Below are 12,668 nucleotides of genomic sequence, written 5' to 3' on the forward strand. Positions count from 1 at the left end.
TCTTGAATTGCAATTCTCTGCTATTTCTGAATAAATCCATTTTGCTGGTAAAATAATGGGCTACTTTATTTCTGTGGTTGATATTATTTGGTAATCAAAAGTGAGAGCCAAAGAAGACCCCAACAACTCCTAGGCACGTGAGCAAACAAATGCTAGTAACCACAAAGCTCATTGAGCTCAGGGCTTTCTCCCTAATCCTGGAGTTTGAGGGTCTCTCCTGGATCTGAGCTCCAGTCTCTTTGCATTTTGAGCTCGCCAGCTTTATTTGGGATCTGTTTTTATGAACCTTCTTGGTAAGTCACTCATTCTGTTCAAAAGAGGGAAAAACATGTGATTTCTGGTATTTTAGAACAGCTGTTGGAAAACAGGACCCATCATAATTAAGGTGTTTTAGGGAATCCAAAGGCAAGATAGGATCCACCTAGTCCTTGGACCAGGATCTTGTGCCTTTCTGAAAAAATGGATGAACTTTTGGATAATTTGGAATTATAATGGCCATTCTGGGGAATCTTTATTTTATATAAAATTTATAAGGGGCACCCTTAAAAAAGAGTATCCCAAACCTCTCAGAGACAATGGAATACATTCTTTGATTGGTACACAGAAGCTTCTAAGACAAAATGACTTACAGCATGCAAATAAAAAATCTTTAGTAAAAAACTTTGGCCATCTGAGCAAGTAAACTTAACTTACTGAATCTGCCAGAAACACAATTTGGATGCAACTATTCCTTTGAGTTTTCTACCTGAGACATGGCTAAAATTATTAAAAACAAAACCTGTAAGATGTATGCGTCTGTCTGTATATTATGTAAGTCTATATGTGTATAAGTATATAATATTTTTCTACCACTAGGTGGCATTGTCAAAATTAATTTGTAAAGAACACTATTTAATTGGCCTAAAGAAACATTAAGTGTTTATATAAATCAAGTATACTCTCAGAAACACAGAAACTAACCCAAATGTTTTTTTGAGTTCATATGATCTGAGGTAATCTTTGAGAAATAAAAGTTAGCTTAAATTTGTTGGTTTAATGAAAAAGGCATGTCTTCAGAGTCATCAATATTGAATATAATGCAAATATACAACTTTTTCTACCTGGGTTTACTGATAAAATTAGGTTGTGCTATTTCTGTCACAGAATTTGTCAACAAGAAAAACAACTTAAGATGATGGTTAACTATTTAATATCTAACCGAAGCATAGTCGCTAAAAACAAGTGTTTTAAAAATTATAAATAAGATAAAAGTTTATACTAAGTTACATTAAATAATGGATATTCATTGACTATCTAAATCATTTCCAGATAGGATGGTATACTGAGATACTGATTGCTAAACATAAATTTGTCTAGTTTTGGCTTTTTAATTTTTGCAGAGACAAGGGCTATTTGGGGCTCTTAATAAACATGTTTTATGCCACATTGAAAAAAGATTATTATGAGGAAGAACATACTTCTAAAAATTTTTTAACGTATTTATAATTTTTCTAATCTACTGCAGGATCCTAATATATGAGAGATAGTTCACAGTTGCCTGCTTCCTAGTTTTCACTGGAAAGCAAAAATTACAAATAATTTAAAAGGTTGAGAAAAGAGCTCAGAATACAAAATAGACCAAAGAGAAAGTGTCAAAACATATAGAGTAATAAGCGTAAATTAACTCCACATAAACTGTATGTACTGATGATGAAAGAATTCAAAGAAAGCAGCTAGTGCCGCTTTGGAAGATGAGAAACAGTGGAACTCCCATGAAAGCATTTTCCTGTGAGAGGATTTACTATAACTTTTCCTGTGAGAGGATTTACTATAACTTCTTGTTTTTCAAACTGTGTTCACATACTACTGGTTAATTATGATACACATATTACCTGTATTTGTCTATATAAATAAATTGATAATATGTATCTTAAATTTTATCTATAATTTATAAATAGATTTGTTATAGATTTATTTACTATCCATATATATAAATAAAAGAGAGCAATTTCATAAGGTGCAAAACAGAATACATACATGGCATACACTAAAAATAGGAAATACATGTCAATTTATGAAACTTTTTTTGGTTAGTGTGTGATCTTTTTTTTTTTAACATCTTTATTGGAGTATAATTGCTTTACAATGGTGTGTTATTTTCTGTTTTATAACAAAGTGAATCAGCTATACATATACATATATCCCCATATCTCCTCCCTCTTGCGTCTCCCTCCCACCCTCCCTATCCCACCCCTCTACGTGGTCACAAAGCACTGAGCTGATCTCCCTGTGCTATGTGGCTGCTTCCCCCTACCTATTTTACATTTGGTAGTGTATATATGTCCATGCCACTCTCTCACTTCGTCCCAGCTTACCCTTCCCCCTCCCCATGTCCTCAAGTCCATTCTCTAGTAGGTCTGCGTCTTTATTCCTGTCTTGTCCCTAGGTTCTTCATGACCTTTTTTTTAGATTCCATATATATGTGTTAGCATACGGTATTTGTTTTTCTCTTTCTGACTTACTTCACTCTGTATGACAGATTCTAGGTACATCCACTTCACTACAAATAACTCAATTTCATTTCTTTTTATGGCTGAGTAATATTCCATTGTATATATGTGCCACATCTTCTTTATCCATTCATCTGTTGATGGACACTTAGGTTGCTTCCATGTCCTGGCTATTGTAAATAGAGCTGCAATGAACACTGTGGTACATGACTCTTTTTGAATTATGGTTTTCTCTGGGTATATGCCTGGTAGTGGGATTGCTGGGTCGTATGGTAGTTCTATTTTTAGTTTTTTAAGGAACCTCCATACTGTTCTCCATAGTGGCTGTATCAGTTTACATTCCCACCAACAGTGCAAGAGAGTAAACTTTTATTTTTGTTACTTAGATGGTTTTATATATGTAAGTATATATACACATATGTATGTATGTATATACATAATATACACTATGTTTCTTACTAAGGAATGATTCAGCATGATTGAAAGCTACTGCTCTTCTACCACAATGAACTGAGCCACAAAATGGTTTGTGCAGCCAGCTGAAAAGGTCAGTTCAAAAACAACCACCCTTTCTGCCCTGTTCAAACTCAGTGATAATTCCTCAAGGTCAGTCAGACTGCAATAATTGTTTAATATGCTCATACCTGTTACCTGATCTTTTCAGATTTGTAGCCAGGCAGCAACCTTTGTATAAAAGAAATTCTCCCATTTCTTATAATTACTTGCAAGGCTGGGAATTCTGGTAGTGGTTTCCCAGATTTATAGATCTGCCATCAATTTGGAAGTTGTCTTCCCATTTTTCAAATCTTTATTCTGTCTACTCAATTTAGGACAACGCTCTTCGGCAGTAATGTGGGGATCCTGTTGCCTCTGTCTGTTCATTCATTCACTCTATCAGAGCAATGTCAGGATGAAACTGTAGACAGAGGTAAGACAGTGAATCTCATACTGTAATTTCCAAAAGTATATGCTTTATTTTAACTATATTATGTAGAAGGAATTTACATTCATTTAATATAGTGAATAGACAGTTATTCTCTCCTATAAGAGTAAATCTGTAATTATTCTATAACAACTACCTCGCATCATTTCTTTCCTAGATAAGCTTTGTAAGTTTTTGAAATTGAGAAGATAACATTTGAACTAATGAAATTGAAATTGTCAGCAAAAAAGAGGAGGAAAAAATTTTAAATACAAACCTGATTTGTAAAAGAGCTAAAAGGTTTTTGTTTTGTTTGTTTGCTTTTACAAAACTACTAGAAATAATAAGGATGAAAGAAAATGACTGTATATGAAAAGTAGGATATGAGTTTTCAGTGAAAGAAGGTATAAATAATGGAGATGCATTTTTGATACGGGAAAAAAAATTTGTCCTAAAATAAAATGATTGCTCCAGAATAAGAAAAGAAAAAAAGATAGGACAAAAGCTAAATGGATATAGAAAGTTGTAGAAGGTTTGTGGAAAAAGAATCCTGGGAAGGGAATTTTATGTATGATCAAGCTGAATAAGATTGAACAAATTGGTTATAAGGGTTTTTAAATTAACCTTTAAGATCAATAGTGTACTTAGATAAAACCGGAACTTAATTTTCTTTCATCTGCTAAAGAACAAAGTTTCGTTGGACTATTATTGGTCTGCTCCTGATATAAGAAAATCTTATGAAAGATTTTTCCCTACCTTTATAAGTAATCTGCTTAAAAGCAAAGATTTTATGTTTTACCAACTGTGCCTCACACTGTTTACACAGGTCTTTGATTACTTAAGGAAACTAGTCATCTTGATAATAAAAGAGCTAAGTTTTGCTCTACATTTCTGTGGAGCAACCTTCTATGTTTTCCTGTGAAGTCTTTAATTGTTGTTTTGGTCACCTAGATAACTAAGGATAGTTTCACAATGACTTATGATCCTATTTGACTAGGTGTTTTGAAACCTTTTGGTATTTGACAAATACCTCCCCCCCAAAAAAAATCAAGTTGTAAATGAAGTCTTTTTGACCTCAAACTAACTTTGGGATGTTCCAGAGGGCCTCTGGAACATCTCAAAAGATGTGTTCTCTCTCCTTATAAAAGGAGAGATGTTACACTAATTAGGCTTAATTGATTTGTTAAGTTATGTGGGAAACATTGTCAAGTAAGTGATGCTAAACCTTTATTAGATTATATTTGTGTGGACATGTTATTAATATAAGTATTCCAGAATTGTATGAAAGTCCTAGAAATCTGATATGTTCTATTATCACTTGTAATTCTAGTTATTATCTTAAAGTGTTATGTGTCACAGAAATAACCAAATTTCTTCATAAATTGCAATTCTCATCAGATCTTTAACTGTGGCTATTTTAAAGTTATTTGTTCCTTACAGTTATTGTTTTACTCTGATGCTTTTACAAAAGTGTCCTTGCACAAGTGCTTCATCTACAGAGAAATTCATGGAAAGGGCTCTGACAGGTATTCTGGAATAGAGCTTTCTGATAACTTTTCTAATCATACCACTGAACTGGGTAAAAATTTTTGGAACTCTCATGGAGAAACTGATGGCTTCATAAAACTTCCAACAAAAGATTGAAATCAACAAGAATTAGTTACATGGGACTAAATAAACTGAGGAAGATGGTTATAATTTCTTGTATGACTTTTTATTTGAAATTGCTGATTTTTTTAATGTTTTGATTTATCAGATTTAAGAAAGCTTTTTCTCTTAAGCTATCTATGACTTTCAGCAATTTGATAAAATGTACCTTTGTAAACAAAGATGAAGCATTTACTTTTTCTCTCTGCCTGATCCCTTCAATATTCAGAAACTGTCAATGAGTATTTTTCTTTTAATGTCAATACAGTTGTTTGCATGAGTTTAATAAGAAGCTGTTCTCCTTGAAACAGGAAACAATTGGAAATATTGGCTATATTATCAAGTCTTTGACTGGAATGTCATATTTGAGAAAGCTATACATACACTCAGATACGACCAATTTTAAGAAACTGCCTGGAAAAATCACTCTAGTATCTTGCTTACAAGATTCCAGGAAAGTATTCTTTAAAAGAGCTTATGTGGTCACTTACTATTCTTGCTGCATTTGGGTCAATAATCAGGCCCAAATTAATTCAAACAAATGAGTTCTACTATGATTACCTTTGACAAAAGGAGGAATAATTATGGAGAGAAAAATTGTTTGCACGTTTGTAAATATTAGATTCTTGTCCTGTTAATTGTCTTTAAGGTTTTGTTATACATCTGTAAGCTGAACTAGACCCTAAGCTTTTCGGTTTCCTCAGGTATCTGACTACAGATTCCCAAACTAAACAGTTCCCCATTTTCTCACACCTTTCTGTTTTGGAATCAATAAGAAAAAATGCTGCCCTATATCTCCTTGGAAGGGACTATACAAGGTCCTCCTCACTACCCAGATGGCACCCAAGCATCAGAGACTCAAGCCTTAGATACACAGCATATAGCTAAAGAAGGCTCCATCTGATATACAGTCCTATGTGCACTGGGAACCTTCAAATCAAATTTACCGGGAATCGAAGCACATGACCGCTGAATGAGATAGCTCTCTCAATATGACCTTACCAGGCCTGTTTACTTTTTTCCCATGGTTACTTCCTACCCTAGTCTCTCTCCCTCCTTTTCTCAGACAGACAATGCTCTCATTTGTATTTCTCAATCTATTACAAAAGGATACTTATCTAATTGTTGGGTTTGCCACCAGAAACTCCCATCCATTAACAACAGTGGTGACCCTTCAGTCCACCCTGTAATAAATTTTTTCACTTGTCTCAAGTGCTTCCTAATTTCACCCAGCATCCCCTTGATATCAGCTACAAAGTAAAGCTTTTGAAACCTCCCATCGATCCACCCCATTAAGCCTCCACAGCCCCTTAAATGGGAAATACTAAGGGAATATATGACTCTGAGTTTGCCTCCACAGGGAGAGCCTTTCTCCTTTGGGTCAGAATAAGTGCCAGTGAACACATGATCAGAAATCTCTTTTTGACAGCAGGAGAGCTGGACGATTCCAGAGCCAAAGCAGTAGCAGCCCAACAACAATCACTTAATTCATTGGCTAAAGTAGTTTTGGACAATTGTGTAGCCCTTGATTACCTACTTGCTGAACAAGAAGGCATTTATACAATAGCAAATACCACAAGTTGCACACGAATAAATACCTCTGGAGAGGTAAAAATTTAATTACACATGATAAAGAAACAAGCACAATACAAATTGGACTAGTCATGTTAATTTTAATTCTGCTTTGCATAATTATTTTTAAGTTCTGTACCTGTTGCCTGTCTATCCTTTGTAGAAATGACATACTCATTAGATTGATGCTAGCTTCACACTTCTGAGATGATCTCCAATGTTTATGACCTTGAAAGGATATAGACTTTAAATGGGAAACAGCTGAAAGTTCTCCCTCCTGTCCCTCCTTGTTACTAAAATGGTTTCACATCACAATGCGCTTTCCCTCAGATGGGAGACATGAAAACCAAGAAAGGTCATTCCTGGCACCAAGGGATAAAACCCACTAAATATGTACAACCTAACTCTTGACAAGCAATGCTTTCCAGGAAAAAGCTTGATAAAAAAGGGAAAATGTGAAAATAAATAAAGGAAAACCTCATTTAAAATGGAGTCAGGAAACCCCTGAAGGGAGAGCTCTCATGCACATACCACTCATTGCAGGCTGCATAACCAGCAGGAAGAAGGAAGATAAGAAGAGTTAACACCTATCCTTCTGAAACTACTCCAAAAAATTGTAGAGGAAGGAACACTTCTGAATATATTTTATGAGGCCACCATCACCCTGATGCCGAAACCAGACACAGATATCTCAAAAAAAAAAAAATTACAGGCCAATATCACTGATGAACAGAGATGCACAAATCCTCAACAAAATACTGGCAAACCAAGTGCAACAAGACATTAAAAGGCTCATACACTATGATCAAGTGGGATTTATCCCAGGGATGCAAGGATTTTTCAATATCCACAAATCAATCAATGTGATACACCACATTAACAAACTGAAGAATAAAAACTATATGATGATCTCAATAGAGGCAGAAAAAGCTTTTGATAAAAATTCAACATCCATTTATGATAAAAAAATCTTCAGAGAGCGGGCATAGAGGAAAAATATCCTGACATAATAAAGGTCATATATGACAAACCCATAGCTAACATCATACTCAATGGTGAAAAGCTGAAAACATTTCCTCTAAGATCAGGAACAAGACAAAGTTGCTCAGTCTCACCACTTTTATTCAACATAGTTTTGGAAGACCTAGTCACAGCAATCAGAGGAAAAGAAGAAATAAAAGGAATCTGAATTGGAAAAGAAGTAAAACTGTCACTGTTTGCAGATGCCATGATGCTGTACATAGAAAATTCTAAAGATGCTACCAGAAAACTACTAGAGCTCATCAATGAATTCAGTAAAGTTGCTGGATACAAAATTAATATACAGATATCTGTTGCATTTCTATACAATAATAACAAAATATCAGAAAGAGAAATTAAGGAAACAATCCCGTTTACCATAACATCAAAAATAATAAAATATCTAAGAATAAACCTACCTAGGGAGGCAAAAGATCTGTACTCTGAAAACTAAAAGACAATGATGAAAGAAATTGAAGATGACACAAACAGATGGAAAGATATGTCATGTTTTTGGACTGGAAGAGTCAATATTGTTAAAATGACCAAAGTACCCAAGGCAACCTACAGTGCAATCTACAAGGCAATCTACAATGCAATCCCTATCGAATTACCAATGGCATTTTTCACATAACTAAAACAAAAAAATTGAAAATTTATATGGAAACACAAAAGACCCCGAATAGTCAAAAAAATCTTGAGAAAGAAGAACGAAGTTGGAAGAATCCGGCTCCCTGACTTCCAACTATACTACAAAGCTACGGTCATCAAAACAGTGTGGTACTGGCACAAAAACAGACATATAGATCAATGGAACAGGAGAGAAAGCCCACAAATGAACCCATGCACTTACAGTCAATTAATCTATGACAGAGGAGGCAAGACTATACAATGGAGAAAAGACAGTCTCTTCAATAAGTGGTGCTGGGAAAACTGGACAGTGGAATCTAAAATATGACACAAATGAACATATCCACAAAACAGGAACAAACTTGTGAGAACAGACTTGTGATTACCAAGGGGGAGAGGGGTGGGGGAGGGAAGGATTGGGAGTTTGGGATTAGCAGACGCAAACTATTATATATAGGATGGATAAACAACAAGGTCCTACTGTATAGCACGGGAAACTATATCCAATATCCTGTGATAAACTATAATGGAAAAGAATATGAAAAAGAATATATATATGTATAACTGAATCACTTTGCTGTACATCAGAAATTCACACATTGTAAATCAACTATACTTCAATAAAATTTAAAAAATTAAAATAAAAGATGCCTTCTTCTGTATTTCCTTAGCCCTAGAGTCAAAAGAGACTTTTGCTTTTGAGTGGCAGAACCCTACACGCAATAAAAACAACAATACTGCTGGACAGTCCTGCCCCAAGGTTTCAAAAATTCCCCTACCATCTTTGGGGAAACTTTAGCTAAAGACCTAAAAGAGGTACATCTGGAAGAGGGAGCCCTCCATCAGTATGTAGATGGCATCCTGATCGTCAGCCTTACTAAGGAGGTCTTTGACAAAAATGCTATAACTGCTCTGAAACACCTAGCCCATAAAGGATCTAAGGTGTCCAAGAAAAAGGCTCAAATATCACAGACTTGGGTGACCTACCTAGGCTTCATTCTCACAGAAGGTCAGAGAAGCCTACCCCAGAAAAGAGAAGAAGCCATTTGTAGCCTCACCCCTCCTAAAACTAGAAGACAGCTTAGAGGTTTCTTGGGGATAGCCAGGTTTTGCCATATCTGGATCCCTAAGTATGGTATAATAGCTAGGCCTCTATATGAAAAGTTGAAAAGGAAGGATGATGATCCTTTTGAATGGAATTCAGAAGGCAAAGGGGCCTTTCAAGAATTCAAAAAGCAATTATTTCAGGCCCCTGCCCTGGTCCTCCCAGATTTAGCTAAACCCTTTGACCTTTACATTCATCAGAGAAGGGGAATCGCCCATGGAATATTAGCTCAAAAACTGGGACCTCTTAACTTGGGTGGTGTTTGTTTTTCTAAACAGTTAGCTTGAACCACTAAGGGATGGCCTCCTTGCCTACGAGAAGTAGCTGTTACTACAACCCTGCTAAAGGAGGCTGAAAAGTTAATGTTTGGTCAGCCAGTCACTATATGGACTCCCCACCAGGTTCGAGTAAGTTCTAAGGGAGCAGAAGGCCATCCCCTGGAAGGTCTATTCAAGTTCAGACTATGCTTATAGACAACCCAGTGGCTACAATAAAAATATGTCACATGATAAATCCTGCCACCCTGCTACCCATGGAAACAGAGCCCCTGGAGCATGACTGTATAGAAACCACAGACATGATCTATTCCAGTTGCCCAAACTAGGAAGCGAGCCTCTCCTGAATGCCAAAGAACAATGGTTCACAGATGCGAGCAGTTTTATGAGAGAGGAAAAAAGGTTGGTGGGATACATAGTGACCTCCCAGACCCAAGTCACAGAGGCAAGAAGCCTAACCCAGGGGACTTCTGCCCAAAAGGCAGAGCTGATAGCCCTCATCTGATCAGAGGTCTCATCTCTGGACCAAGAAAATCTTAAAGGTTTACACAGGTTTCTCGGTATGCCTATGCCACCTTACACATATACTGGGTTATTTGGAAGAAAAGAGGTATGCTTACTGAAGAGAATAAACAGGTATAACATGGCTTAAGCATGGCTTAAGCTTAAGTTTAAGCTCTTAGATGCAGCACAGCAAAAAAAAGGTGGCAGTGATTCATTGTAGGAGTCTCAAAAGGGGGATGCAGAGTTATTAAAGGGAAAAAACAAGGCAGAAGCAACTGCCAAAAAAGTGGCCCTAGAACCAGTCAGTAACTTGTCAACTACCCTCATACCTCGAAGGCTGGATCCATTCAATTATTCCCCAATCTACACAAAGGAAGAATTAGACAAAGCCCCCAAAGGCCATGGATGGCTAGTTAAGAACATGGGCCATGATTCTTCCCCCAAACTGAAGCTTGTCAAACCATCAGGGAAGCTCATCAAGGAACTCAGTATAGGAGGCAAGCCCTTAACAACTGGTTAGCTGAGGTCATCGTAACTCCTGTCATGAAAAGTATAATTAGTTGCATAGTTGAGACGTGCTTCATCTGCATAATGACCAACTCCAACACCAGACCCCCACCCCCACCCCCTCAGAAGCTCTCAGATAAGGCCCATTCAAACCAGAGGGACATATCCTGGAGAAGGTTGGCAGACAGATTTCACCATCATGCTGAGAGTACCAGTCAATTTCAGGTATCTCTTGGTGCTAGTAGACACATTTTCTGGGTGGATAGAAGCATTCCCTGCTAGAACTGAAATGGCAGCTGAAGTGGCTAAGGCATTAAAAGAAGTGGCTAAGCCTTAAAAGAAATAATTTCCAGGTTTGAGCTCCTAGAGTCCCTACAAAATGATAATGGTCCAGCATTTGTGTCTCAAGTGATGAAAGAGATAATGAGTATCCTGGGAATAAAATGGAACTTTCACTCAGCCTGAAGACCCCAAACATCAGGGAACGTAGGGCAATGCAATGAGATCTTCAAATGGGCCTTAGCCAAGCTATGTTAGGAACTTCAAGAAAATTGGATTAAGTTGCTTCCAATTGCCCTAATCTGCATGCAGTTAGCCCCAAGAGATAAGTTAAATCTAAGTGAATTTGAACTCATGTATGGTAGACCCATTCCCCAAGCCTAAGGGACACCTTAGCCCCCTTGAGCCCCCTATACCTCAAGTATGCCTACCAGGTAGGTGAAACCATGAAAGCTCTCATAGAATATGGTAACTTAGTGCTGCCTGCACCCACTGACCTGGCCCAACACCCCTTCTGGCCAGGAGACTGGGTGTACCAAAAAAACCTGGAAAACTGGCAGCCCACAATCAGTTCACTCCTAAGTGGAACGGACCACACTTCGCGATCCTAACCACCCATTCTGCCCTGGAATTGCAGGGGATTATTCCATGGGCACATCACACTCAAGTGAAGGGGGCCCCTGAGCCCCAAACTCCAGAGTGACAACGTGGGGCAATGGACTCCCTTGACTACTCATGTGAACCTCTCTCTGGCCTGAAGCTTCTTTTCCAAAAAACAACAAAAGTGTCACCAGAGATATTCAGTCCTTGGCAGTGAGCCTCAACATCAGGGCATACTTTTGCCTACAGGCAAAAGATCTAGATACCCTCATTTTTAAGAAAAATTTGACATATGACCATTATTCTCTTGCTAGTATTTGGGCTATGTGTCTTAAATTGTCTGGTGTCCTTTGTCTCCAAAAGGTTAGACAAATGGTAGTCCCTCAGGGGTAAGAACAGTTAGGGCTGAGGCCTGGTGACAATCAAACATATCTAAAAGTAGCTGGAGAGAAGTTCTGCTTCTCTACCCGAGGTTATGAGGACGCCCCAGATCAGCAAGAAGCAGATACAGACGACAGACTTCGCTCCCTCAGAGCTCCTCAAGAATGAGGAGCAGGACAAAAGACACAGGAGGGACTTTTCACCAACAAAGCCCATTAAAATTCCTGGGAAATAAAAATAGAATCTGGGTAATAAAATCTAACCTTTTTTTTTTTTCCTTTTCCTTTGTGCTTCATCCAGTTTTACTAGCTCATAGGGGGCCACATGCGGAGGCCTCACACCTGGCACCTCAGACAGGGTTCCTAGTGTGAAACGACTATGCTGACACGTCAGCTCAGGCTGGGACCTTGTACAAAAGTGCTGAGCACAGCACGGCAATTCAAGATGGCGGTGGCAGGCCACGTCAGAGACGCCGTGCTGGCACCGCCACGTGGAATGTGAGCAGTGCAGCGGTGCCCATCAGGAGAGAACTCTGCTCCCTCCTCTCCCCTCTGACAAGAACCCTGTAAAGCAGCCTGCTCACAGCCTTTCGGGGAGAGTGTGTCCTCTAGAGCTCAGGCTTGCACCTCTCCACTCTTTGATCAAAGAATAAAGCTTTCCTTCTGAACCAAACTCTTTCTCATTCTATTGGTTCTAAAGACACCAAGCAGGAGGACACTTTTTGGGGCCTGACTCAA

The 12,668-nt window shown here is 37.8% G+C and overlaps 1 long non-coding RNA gene across 3 annotated transcripts in view; it reads left to right on the plus strand.

Moving 5' to 3' along the window:
* LOC309621756 overlaps positions 1-7,380 on the plus strand; it is a 34,316-nt gene extending 26,936 nt beyond the window's left edge. For 2 of the 3 annotated variants that reach the window (XR_014240252.1, XR_014240253.1), the window contains 2 exons: positions 2,953-3,036; positions 6,794-7,380. This is a non-coding gene — a long non-coding RNA (uncharacterized lncRNA). Of the gene's footprint in view, positions 1-2,952; positions 3,037-3,319; positions 3,699-6,793 lie in introns of those variants that run through there. The other variant, XR_014240254.1, reaches the window with a different exon arrangement.
* Positions 7,381-12,668: the final 5,288 nt, after the last annotated feature.

Source organism: Balaenoptera borealis (genome assembly GCF_965194805.1).
Source record: "Balaenoptera borealis genome assembly, contig: HAP1_SCAFFOLD_960, whole genome shotgun sequence".
Lineage (NCBI taxonomy): Eukaryota > Metazoa > Chordata > Mammalia > Artiodactyla > Balaenopteridae > Balaenoptera > Balaenoptera borealis.